This window comes from Artemia sp. Qi Xiang Cuo, chromosome 1 (genome assembly GCF_049724085.1).
Source record: "Artemia sp. Qi Xiang Cuo chromosome 1, ASM4972408v1, whole genome shotgun sequence".
NCBI lineage: Eukaryota > Metazoa > Arthropoda > Branchiopoda > Anostraca > Artemiidae > Artemia > Artemia sp. Qi Xiang Cuo.
In genome coordinates, this window is record NC_142794.1 from 92,380,660 (window position 1) to 92,386,659 (window position 6,000).

Genomic DNA, 6,000 nt, shown 5'->3' on the forward strand with positions numbered 1-6,000 from the left:
AGCCAACGACAAAATCCATTAAGAATAAGCCAAAAATTAACCCCATCGTCACAAGCAAACCACAATAATAGTTTAAGGTAATAATTTTAAGAATAGCGATGCATTGGATCTGAGAAAACGAACTGGCACAGGAGAACCCTAGTTTAAACAATTGGTTTTCACCTGTGCCAACCCAAACACCCAGATCCCAATCCATTGAACCCTAACATAAACTAAACGTATCCATTTTTCTTTGAAAATAACATATAACATTACACAACAAAAAAAACTCGCAGTAATGAACAGAAATTCATTCATATAATCCTCCCAGATTCAAGCTTATCAATAAACCACAGACAGTGAGCACAGCATTCAGAGTTATTTAGCCTTGCAAGGGAATTATTGTCTCTTTTTCTTTGGCAAATAAAATAGTAATTAAAGCTGGGATAAAATTGGCAACCAGTATATCGTAAAAATTGCATTCTTAGGAAGAAATGAGAACTAGCAAATGTGGGGCAAAACTTAATTAAAAGTGTTCTAAAAATAAGCTGAAAAAATACTGCACTTTTCTAACACGAACAGTACTTTTCGGACGAAGAAATTTAAATAATTGCAAAAAAATACAGGTTGCAGCAATAGACACACTCCCCCCTCTCCCTCTTAGAAATAAGGAGAAACTGAATTTGACCATAGAAGGGCAATCAGCACAAAAACTTGTAAAAGTTATTGAATAAAACAGGAAACATATAAATATAGGCTTAAAAAAGAACTTATTACTGAAAAAAAGCGAAAAAAAAACTCGAAAAAAACCCTTAGGCTTCATTAAAGTAAATAATAAAAAAAAACAGAGAAGGGTTAAAGTTGAAAATATGGCCAGACAAAATTAAAGGAAAAGAAATTCAACGGAGTCAGTTAAACTCTGTTATACGCGCATATTGAACTGACCGAACGAGACTAGTACGAAAATTGTACTAAATAAGTAGCATTAATACTACGGAGCCACCGTTACAGTGGTGAACTCGGGCCGAGATTAATAGAAATATTGGAGATATGCTCCAAGTAGACAGGAAAGAATATGATCTCTTATGTAGGAGCCGTTTTTGGAAAAATGACTAGAATGGCATAAATGCAAGACCACGAAAAGTTAGGAAGTTAAAGTGAAAATAGTCATTATCACTTGTATGTCTAAAAATAAATTAATGTGTATCATGAAGGCAATGAATATTTTCTTCAGAAGAGCCCCTTTGTTTGATAAAGAATTGCCCAAGAGAAAACTGTGGCCACAAATCAAAAAGTGTGGCAATACTATAAATAATTAATGGTTGTGTGTGCAGGTTCATAATAGTCCTTTTAGCTGTAGCTGATGACAAGAGCACTTAGAAACGTTATAGGAGCTACCAGAAGAAAGTCCTGGTAAGCAAACCTTCAGAGTGCAGGCACGAGTCAATTGATAGTGCTAAAACAGTTAAAAAGACGAAGAGCTAAATTTTTAGTACCTAAAAATTCGAAAAGAATTAAAAAGCTCAAAAGTCTGAATAAACAAACAGGCATATAGTAAGCTAGTGACAGTTAAATGACACAAATTGGCTCGAAATATAGCCAAAGTTGTAAAACAAAGATACGAAAATGTATATAGTCGTATATGTAAAATATATATAGTGGTAACAAATGTAATTGAGAAAATATATACAGTTATAAATATATTTTTAAAACCATTTATAAACATGGAATTGTTATCGTAAAAAAAATTGTAAATATAGAAATTTTAATAGCAAACTCACTTTATATGAACTATTGCCAAGCCCTTATATAGACGCTAATCACATCAGTTATAGTGTATAAATCTATTTGTTGGAGTTGATTTTTTTTTGTAAATATTTAATTGCAGTTAAGACTTATCTGATAAAAGTCTTGACGGACTTATTTAAAAGTTATAAAAAGAACAAATTATGCAGTGATTAAATAAATTATTAGGGTACATAATTATTATTTGTTTTTAACAATTAAGTTATGTATCAACATAACTTCTGTTAATATATATGTATATAACCTAAACACTATCCATGTAAATATAGTGAATTAGTATGTTGAGTATTTTTGTTTTTTTATTTTGCTTTTTGTATCATTCAAGAAGTATTCTACAATAATACTTTATAAGCAATTAACAAAACACTAATTGGAATTAATTCCAATGCTAGTCTATACCGTGTTTTATTTTTTTAATTCTTTAAGTTTTAACCAGTAGTTAAATATCCTATCTAGTTTTGCGAATTAAAAAAATACTTGTGTAAGTTATTACACAATGCTTGTATATATATATACTATGTTTTAATTTACTTTAAGTTTTAGATAATGATTTAATGTTATATGTAAATGTTTGACTTCGATTCAGCGTATAAATATTTTTATTGTGAAACAATCCTTTAAGGATTAAGTTTGAAAAGAATAATCCAGCAAGAAACATAATGTTTCGATTTAAGCGGTATATTATATTTGGAGTAATTAAAGTAGAGAAAAGTAATTAAAGTAATTAAACTTTACAAAATTGAGTGTTACATTTTACTATATATAGGTAACAAATTATGCTTTATGTGTATTCTAATGTGAATATTTATTTAGATACAGCCTTAGCTTTTCCTTGGAAATCAAATTTTTCGTAACATCCTTTAAGATCCATTTTTTTCAATAATTTTTTGACTCATTTCGGAAAGTAACAAATTTTGAAGCCACTTCAAATGTATCCTGGTACTAACATCTCATACCATCAGAAACCAAACCATACCAGATCAACTGATATTTTGGCAACTGTATGCAGTATTACAGACTTTGCTAACAGTTCATCGTAAAGTGAGATAAAATCAGAACTTAATTTAGGACTAGAGAATGTGCTACATAGCCTAAATGGCTTATATTATTAAAATATTTGAAAATGCTTTGTGCTGGAAAAATATGTGAAAATTTACAAACCAAAAATGTTATGTGTAATTTATCCAAGGCATTTCTAAACCACGAAACATAAACGGTATATCAACCAAAAAACCCAGATAAATTAAATTATCAATGGGAATTAAATTTAAACTCATAATAATTTATAATCATTTTGAATATAACTTAAAATCTAATTTAAGCAGAACCACTAATATAATGCTTAAGCCGCTTGGGGTCAAGCTAAAACAGAAGATATAAAAAGGGTAAAAAGAGTATTATTCAATCCTAGAGACAGAGAAAAAGAGAAACAAGGATGAATTTCAAATTGAAATCCTTCGACAAAAAAAGAACATGGCCTATATTGGATCAGAAAAATGACCCTCAGGAAACTCATTGAGGGTATATGCACATAATGACCCAAAGATGGCAGCATAATAGCTGTAAACAAAATTAAGTCGTTTTTAAAAAGTAAAGTATTGAGAGTTGTGGGCAACTCTTCTTTTTAATGGAGAGTATTGTGGTAAACCTTTCTAATTTAGTTAATTTGGAATTTATTAAAAATATATTAAGACACAAATACAAAGTTTCGAAATACCACTTTTTATTAAGATAAATATACAAATCCTGGAATGTGTAAGCTTGGAGGGAACTTGCTCAATAACCAATTTCCTGGCTAAATGCGTCAATGTACCGGAAGGACATGGTTGGTTTTTCATATATATACTCAGATTTTTGAGACTGATAACAGACTCTTTGACTTGCAGGGCGAACCTCTGCCCGTTTATTATCTTGTTAGAAATACCTTGGAACAGTGTCGGATCAGTGTAAGTGTCTAAGTATCTTATTATATATTATTGTAGTTTTCTGAGACTTGTGGTCTACTTGGGACAGCCAGTCCCAGCAGAATATATATATCTGGTATTATTATTTGTTAACTGAATAAAAGTATTGTGTTATAGACAACCTCTATACAATCTACCTTTAGTCCTCGAACATACCCAGTTGGTACGCCTCATTAGCTCGGTCATAGCCTAAGGCACGCTACCAAAGTTTAATTACCTTAGGGCCTAAGTTTATCTCCCCTATAAAGGAAGAATAAAAGGCATCTACCACTACATCACTTAAATACAATAAAATCACATTACCACAGTCTCATTGATAATATTTTTACATCTTTACCAATTAAAGAATTTTGCTATTTTAAGGGATATATTGGATTATTTCCTGGTTTCAGATTTAGCTTTTACTTATAAAATACCGCAGGTAAGGAAGGTCAAGTACGGTTAATAAACAAAATTTACTTTAAAGCACCTGAATGAAAGCCTTGGTCTGTTGGATTGGCAGGATGTAATATCCACGGAGGATACAGATGTGGCAACTGATACTTTCTTAAGAAATTTCTATTGCTGCCTTGATTCTAGTTGCCCATTTGTTACGAAGAAAACTTGCAGAGAAAAATTTCCTATAAGGCCGTGGATAACGTCTGGAATTTTGATATCAGTTAAGAAAAAAAAACAGTTATTCAAAAAGCAGTTAAAGAATCCAACTGATTATTTTATTTAAAATTTTCAAATTTTCAAAAATAAGTTAACCGCACTGATACGATTGTCGAAACATAGGTATTATAAAGAGTCTTTCGAAGAAGCTCAAAATTCTCCTCGCAAAACATGGTCTTTAATTAATTCTGTTATAAAAAAAACAAAGGAATTCTAAGTTCCCTGAAGTTATTAGTTTAGAAAATAGTTCGACTACTAAAAAATTGGAGAAAGTGGCTGATATTTTGAATACTTATTTTCCTAGCATAGGAAAGAAAATTATTTCATGAGTAATGAACCAGTTTGATTCACGTAGTAATAAACATTTTTCTTCATACCTTCCATCTCCTCAAAGTAATTCAATTTTTCTTGGGCCTATTTCTCAGTCTGAAATAACAAAAATGGTGTGTGATCTAAATCCAGGTAATTCAGCGGGAATTGACGGGTCTGGTTCTATAATTGTTAAAGAAATATTGCCTGCAGTAATTTTACCATTACAGCATATAATTAATCTTTCATTTAAAACTGGATATTTCCCGCCTGCTTTTAAAGAAGCGTGGATAATTCCACTTCACAAAAGTGACTCTCCTGAAAACCCCTCAAATTACCGTCCTATTTCTATTTTGTCAGCATTTTCTAAAATATTTGAGAAGGCAATTTATAAGGGGTTCTATGACTTTCTTAAATCGTCTTGTTTTTACAAACTCCCAGTTTGGTTTTAGGTCTGGACACAATACTGAACATGCTATCATTGCTCTCATCCAATTTATTCATGAATGCCTAGACAGAGGTGAAATTCCAGCAACAATATATTTAGATTTCAAAAAAGCATTCGATACAATATCTTATTGTATTCTTTTTCGTAAATTGGATAATTGTGGTGTCCGAGGACAGGCGTTGGATCTAGTTAAAATCTTATCTTGATCAGAGAAAGCAATAAATAGATGGAGGAAATTTCCTCTCTTCGCCAGTTCCTCAGTCCTTGATGGTTGGGATACCTTAGGGCTCTGTCCTAGGTCCTCTGCTTTTTATAATTTATATAAATGATCTTCACTGCACTTTGGCAATCCCATGTCTCAGCACACATTTTGCTGATGATACGGCAGTTTCAATTTCTGAGAGGAATGACGAGGAGTTGGAGGCAAAACTTGATACTGCATTTTATAATGTTCTTGATGGTGTTCTTCAAATTTTATTGCTTCGAATTTATCAAAAACTAATTTCATAATTTACGGCAGAAAGTTAAATATATGCCCTCGTACTACCCGAGTTACTTCTTCAAAGTATCTATTATCAATATCTCGGGTGAAAATGATAAAGTACCTTGGACTTGTGATTGATGAAAGCTTATCTTTTAAAACACACATTCAAAATATACGCTTAAAGATTTCAAGGTATGTTGGTTTAATGCGGAGGTTGAAGCATTATTTGCCCTACTCTGCTTTACGAAGCATTTATTTTGCTCTGATTCAGTCTAATATTAATTATTGTTCTTTAGTATATTTATCTACATTTAAAAGCCATATTAAACTAATACAGATTTTACAAAATAGAGCCC